The sequence below is a fragment of the Saccostrea echinata genome, unplaced genomic scaffold, assembly GCF_033153115.1.
Source record: "Saccostrea echinata isolate AGI-Se365-2 ecotype Australia unplaced genomic scaffold, CSIRO_AGI_Sech_v1 ptg000052l, whole genome shotgun sequence".
Classification (NCBI taxonomy): Eukaryota; Metazoa; Mollusca; class Bivalvia; order Ostreida; family Ostreidae; genus Saccostrea; species Saccostrea echinata.
In genome coordinates this window covers 4,242,316-4,249,791 of record NW_026889801.1, presented here as the reverse complement: position 1 = coordinate 4,249,791, position 7,476 = coordinate 4,242,316, and the positions used below count along the sequence as shown (strand labels likewise).

The 7,476-nt window shown below is 34.6% G+C and overlaps 1 pseudogene; it reads right to left on the bottom strand.

Annotated features, from left to right (window-relative positions):
- Positions 1-1,155: 1,155 nt before the first annotated feature.
- Positions 1,156-3,646, bottom strand: LOC133204282 (uncharacterized; annotated as a pseudogene).
- Positions 3,647-7,476: the final 3,830 nt, after the last annotated feature.

The following is a 7,476-nucleotide window of genomic DNA, read 5'->3' as shown; positions in this document are numbered from 1 at the left end:
AAATTTCTCGAATGGGACGTAAAACTACATACAATCAATCAATTTATACAATTATATCCCGCTTTTGATGCACTATAGTTACTACTTTATGTAAAAGAACAGATAAATCTTCATCAGAGTCGCAACAAAGTTTTTTGTGTCCCTTTGATAGTTTTAAATTGTCTACATAAAAAGGCAAAGGATAATGGATATTTAGATTCTTCGGTACCAGAATGTACATGTCCTGTAAGGGACTGAATTTCCTTAAGTGCAACGTTTTTACGATGTAGAAAATAATTGAGGTGATCATAAAGCTGACGCAGCATCTCTGATGGGATACTAAAGTCCCTGTGACTGTATCAATTTCCAAACCTAAAAATTTTGTTTTTAGAAATTTTGTTGTAGGGTCTAAGATTTTGTCGTCGGTTAATGGGACCCCAAATCGTTGCATAGATTGGTGAATGTTGAGACTAAATAATGACATTGCGTCATTCCAGACGCATCTGCTAGTAAAAAAATCATCCAAATAGTGGACTACATTAACAGATAGACTCTTGTGTTTTAAACACCACTCCAAAAAGGAAGCAAACTTTTCGAATTTAGCACAACTCACAAAACAGCCAAATAGCATACACTTGTCAATATAAATATTGTTGTTAATTTTGTACCCCAGCAACTCAAAATCAGAAGGATGAACTGGTAGCAAACGAAAAACATTCTTAATATATAGATAAGCCATAAAAATTCCCGGACAAACGTCTCGAACATTTTCAAAGCTTCATCGAATAGTGTGTGTTTAACTGAACAATACTGAGGATCAATGAAATCATTCACACTATTACAAACTGAGTGGGACAAATGATGAATAATACGAAAAGTAATACCTTTTTAGGTACCATACCTATGGGGGACAGTCTAAGGTTTAGAAATGGAGAGTAGAAAAAGGGACCAGCCACCTGACCTAATCTTATTTCTTTATTGACTAACTGTATGGCTTCTGTAGTAAGTGAATTCAAAGACTTAAGATTTTTACAGTCATATGGCAGTCTAGGACCTTGATAATTTAATTCAAAACCAAAATAAAACCCTTGCAATAGTTCATGTGCATTTTTCTTGTCTGGATAATTAGTCAAATATTCTGATAAAAATGAATTCTTGATGTGACTGTACGCAATACTACTGATGTTTAACTGGCGTTGAGGCGGGGGCTCTGTAACTGCTACTGGCTGGTTTGACTGTTGATTGAGCATGCCAGGTTGACTGAGAGTTCCCAGATCTAAAATTCAATGAATTTCTAGTAGTGCTTCTACACATTGAGAAGGGATTAGGTTGTGAGCATAGAATGCACCAGTGCCTATATTGGCAGTTTTGCCTTGAACAATAACCCTTGTAATTGAAATCATAACATTTCAAGGGCTGGGATGTCTGAATGGAAGGCTGTCGGTGAGGGGTATTGTTATACATATAAAGGAGCCAAAGTTCCTGATCAACTGACACAAATGACATTGAAGGGTTGCACTCTTTCTTCAATATGTAAGATTTTGATATCCTATCTACAATGTGATTGTTAGTTGTATGTACATATTACCAGACATGGACACTCTATTCATAATTTTGTGATTGTAATTCCTTAAGACTATATCTGTTTTATTTACATGTGTACTTGTTTATATTTGTAATTGATATATAGAAGGCCCTGGGGAAGAATAGTGCATGCACTAACCAGGCTACCTTCTTTAAATAAAGTTTTATTATTATTATTATTATTATTATTATTATTATTAATATGGATTGAATGTCATACGCGGCTAGGATAAGGCTGTCCGAAGAATGTCACAGTGTATCAGCCGCAGTAACATCACTGAACTACCTAGATATGACGTTTTTGTTTGTTTGTATGTTGTTTAACGTCCCTCTCGAGAATTTTTCACTCCTATGGAGACGCCACCACTTGCCGGTGGAGAGCTGCAAATTTTGTCCTATACTCGGCACTTACGGCCATTGAGCAGTGAGGGATCTTTTTCGTGCCAGCACCTACTGCGACACGGAACCTCGGTTTATACGGTCTCATCCGAAGGACCGGTCTCCACGTTCCACAGTGGGATTCGAACCCGCGACGTAAGGATCAACTCTTTACACCGCGACTCTAGAGCGAACGCTCTAACCACTGCGCTAGATATGACGTCATAATGGCATATGACGTCAAGTCACTGCAAATTTGAGCAGACATGACGGGGAAAGTGTCATAACTTTTACATTCCTTTCACATCATATGTAGAATTTTTTTACGTTGATGTTTAATTCATGTGTCTGGATTGTTGTTTTAAGGCTGTTATAATGGTGAATATTTGCAGTATAATATCGTTATTCCTTTTTCTTGTCAAACATGTATGTATACAAACAATTACAAAAAAAATGTGAAACGCTCCCCCTTACGCGTCTGTAGACAGAGTGAGAATTTATAAATCGTGTATATATTAGACTGGCACAAGTGAATAATGAGGATTAATTGATGATATTCTGTGTGAATCTACTAGAGAAATATGTCCTCTAACTGAATTTTGCTGGGGGATTGTATGTAATTTATCCCATTTTGTATAAATTGCGATGAAGAGTGGAAAATGACCCCTTGTATGTGGATTAGTTGAATTTCTCGTGAAATATTTTCTGATGAAATAAAATTCAGACTTGCCCCCAGCACTTTACATATACCCAAGAATACGTTGAATTGATTTATGTAACAAGCCGTTCACAATAATTTTGTTTTTCACTTGTACCGATGCGATTTTTGTGCAACATTTAAGAAAATCTATAAGTGTCCGTCACGTGATCAGCACAGTCATGTGACGTCACAGAAATGCTTTTTTATAATACATTATTCAACTCTCTTTACAACTTATCTGTGTATGTATACATAGATTACAAATTGAAATCAAAACATAGCTCAAAATAAAATAGTATACATCTAATGCATATTAAGCCTTCGGACAGCCTTAACATAGCTGCGTAGTCATGCCAACCCAGACCGTTAACCTGACTTGCCCCGAGAAGTATTGTATAGACATATTTAAACAGTGCAGCGTTTTCCATGGGGCGAGCCAGCACATAAATAGCTGCATAGATAAGAAATGCATCTGTCCACATTTGAATGTCAGAAATGGGTTTTAATTTAGATTTTGATGATAAAGCTAAATTGCCATTTTGCTGTGAGAAATATCTAGTATCATCATACGGGTCAGTTTCAAGCTTAATGTTGATCAATGACGCTAAATTAACACATTCGCCATTGGGAATTTTGAGTTTAATGTTTTTGGGTACAGTGCGCTTCAAATCATTGTCATAGCTAGAAATTCTTATGGTCTCATCTGTTGAAGGTGTACCTTCTGTTCCCTGAAGTGGGGCTGGGTCTTCTCGCTCACTCAAAATTGTGGAAATGTATTGAGCCAGATCCTGAAGTTGGTAGGATGGCATAACGTTGGTAGGCATTATTGAGGGTGTAGAAGCCTGTACATCTAGAGCATCAGAGGGCAACTGATAGGCTGGACTGTTCCGTCCGTGATGCTCACCTACAGAGGAAATTCGGAAGTAGTCTCCAGACAAGGCCTCGTCTCCCTGCTCGTTTTCGTGGCTGAGCCTGGGTCTGACTCGCCGTCTTTCACTTAGGCATTTCGAATCTCGAAATATAAACAAAGGAAAAATTTGTTTATCATGGGCTGTCATCAAACGTTAATGTAATATGATTACTTTGAATGCACGTGTGTACCTAGCATATATACATGCAGGTCTGTTAAAATAAGAAAAATATATAAGAAAATTGTTGGCATCGATGATTAAATTTGAATAAATATGCAATAAAATAGCGTTTAAAATTTATTTCAACAATTTTTTGACAAAAGTAAACGTATTAACTAAAAACAATCGAAAAATTACCACCGTCGGAAATTCTGTCTTTACATTTGAAAGCTTCTGCTTCGACTGAAGATGAATCTGTGCACTTATGACGTAAACAAAATGTGTTGAGGTATAGATTAACTGACGGAGGACCAAAATAAAACATCCCAAATAACCGTGTTTTGCGAAAATTAATAGTTTTTCAGTTTGATAAATGGATTTAATCTTTAGTGGTGAAATCCTATTATTATATTTTTTTTTAAATTGTAAAATGTTTAAATATTTTGCTTAGAAATCTCTTCTGATTACGTTGACATTAATAAGTATTGCAAATTATACGTAATATTACGGAAAAAGACGAAATATAATTTTTTCCTTTGTTATAAACTTACATTTACTGTACCCTATTTTCTTTTTCTCACCTTCACAACCAGTGATATAATCACACTTTTCTTCCGAACAGTTACATTTTGATTGACATTTAACACCATAATTTGAATATGTGCAATTATGTTCACATTCTTTCCCTCTGGAACCCGGTGGACATTCTGTATGTATGAAAAAGTTCTTTATTTTCTCCGTTCAAATGACCACATTGACCTTGACTTTAAAATTGCAACAATGTAGAATCATGTTTCAAGATTCTTTATGTTCTATCCTGAAAATGGAGAATTAGGAAAATTAAAATGAAATTTAAATAGGATACTCATGATTACTAATATATGCACTTTAAATCATTCTCTTGGGAGGAAAATAGTAAACAGTGCAACATCATTTTCATTAATTTTCTTTCATTGACATCCCACTGTCCCACATGTTCAGGATAGAACATAATGGATATTGAAACATGACCAAACTTACATAGTTACAGTTGTAAAGTCAAGGTGGCCATTTGCACGATTGAGAGAGAAAAAAATGTGTTCCTTTGTCAACATTTTAGCGACCTTTCACATTCTTAATGAAGATGAAATTCCATCAGTATAAATCAAGTGTAATACATAATCATCAAGAATGGTGACCTGGGAACCCCTTCTCCTCTCTCATTTAATAAATTCTTTGTTATATTATATAAACTGCATATATTTGAATTTGCATACCTCGACACCCGTTCACGTGATCACAGTATTCCTTTTCACAATAGCACATTGACTGACAATACTTTCCGTAGTCTGGGTAACGACAGGGTAAATCACAACGTCCATCTATATATCCTACGTTACAATTGATATCTAAAATGAATGTTTGTGAGTTTATTAAAAATATGTTACATTCCACACTTTCATGAGATGAGGTTTTATTTTATGTTTTCTTAGAGATATTTCAGCTGCATGTATACTTACAATACTTGATTTAATCATTAGACATTTTTTTGCACTATTTTTACAAAATGACATTTATCTTAAGCAATGAATTTTTGTCCTTTTTCAAAAATAAATTATTACTTATATATGAATACATTTATACTCTATATCATTAAAAATTGTTGAGAGAGAGAGAGAGAGAGAGAGAGAGAGAGATCGAGAGATCTTGGAACTACAACTACCAACAAAGCTACTTACTGTTAGATGTGTTTTTCAAACAAACAATTTCAGCCAAATAGATAAATCTCAATAATATATAACAGCTTCTAAATAATACTTCACACATATTGCCCTTTCTGTTCTTTTAATATTCAAAGCTATATCTAGAACCATAACAACTGCAAATGATGACGAGATCCTTATAGGTTGTTATATGTTGTTAAACAAACATTTTAATTTCCTGTACATCTGGAAATCTGAAAAACCACATGATTAATATAATGTAACAAACTAGATTTTATTCCTTTTGGCATAATAAACACCCCTCTGAGCCATTTAGGTTCTACCACCGCATATCCATGTGGAGAGTCTCTCAATTCCATCTTAAATAGTAAAAATACAATTCTTGCAAAGGGATTATTAGCGTTATCAATTTTTGATAATTTAAAGGAAAACTTAGTCTTATGTTGTAATTGTGATTGAATTATATGTTACATCTACTTTTACCGTGGATATGATCATTGCAAAGAAATTAGATGGTTGCTTAAAATTTCTCTTACACAGTATTAGAGATATGGATTATTACAATAACATAACAATCATCACATACTTTCCTGTACTGTAGAGAAGAAATTTTTATCTATTTGTTCGTTTTTTTTAACGCCCTCGAGACGAGTGTTAGCATTAAATGTTTTTTTTTAGCTTATGATTTTTTTTAGCGTGCGTGTAGCTGCAGCCCTCTTTGATGAATGTCGCTACGGGCCTGTCTTGTGTTTGCGTCTCTCACATTATGATCTGCCTCGCCGTCTATTAGATTGATCAACCCTATATACTTCTTGAGACTGTCATGGAAAAAAAAAATAAAAGGTAAAAGTCATCTTCAATTAGCATGATGTTTCGGACTATAGAAGACACAATTACAAACCGTCACGGTAGCTCAGTCGGTAGAGCAAAAATAGAGAACTCGCTCCGTGATCGGAAGGTCGTGAGTTCGCATCTCGGTCGCGACTGACCTAAGTGGATAAAAATAGGAAGCAACTGTTCCTTCGCTAAGCGCTCGGCACTTTTTTTCTTTATTTAATACACAATCTGTTATGTCATAATACAAAGTTTAACATTTTTACAGACTGTGGTTTTAAAGAGAGAGAGAGAGAGAGAGAGAGAGAGAGAGAGAGAGAGAGAGAGTTGGCATGTTATCACATACTTCATTTAATACATGAATAAGACTGATTCTTATCTTATAACAGATTTATAAAAAACAATTGATTCCATTGATTCCACTTGGTGTCAAAGACCTCTTTGTCTCCATTATTGTATGATAAAAATTTTAGAGTTTCATAAAAAAAGTTTAATATGTGAAGTTGCAGGTCTGACATCTAATCTAATCTAGTGCGCTCGGTACTTTGAAGTGAAAGTTGCGTTTGGATGAGACCTTAAAAACCGAGGCCCCGTGTCACGACAGGCGTTGGCACGATAAAGATCCCTCACTGCTCAATGGCCCTGAGTGCCGAGTAAAGGTCTAAATTTGAGTCCTTCGCCAGTATTTGGTGACGTCTTTATATGAGTGAAAAACTCTCGAATGGGACGTAAAACTACATAAAATCAATCATTCTATACTGTTACATTCCGCTGTAATGTCAATTTGGGTACCTGAACTAATTTGTAATTTTTGTGACAAGGATGAAATCTAGAAGGGCTAGATATAAAACTCGAATCAACTTCGTTATGAAAACAACATTGCAAGAGAAAAGATTTTATATAAACAGTCTTTAAATTAGGAAATAGTATAACTTGACATTTACTTAAAAAAATTATTTTCCTTCATGTTCCGTACACATGTTAAATTAACCTTTCTCAAGTTGTATTTACAGGAAGTAATTATTCTAGTCAATTAAATGAAGGTGTTTGCTATCCAAAATGTTTAGCTTTTCCTTATTTGTTAAAAATACGCTTTTATAATAAAAGTATGAAATTGTATCTTAATAGAATACATGAGTACCCGCTGTGGCTCTATTTATATTGATGAAACCAAGATTCCACTCAATTAAGAATATCGGGGCATATATTTCAACAATGGGTACCATCA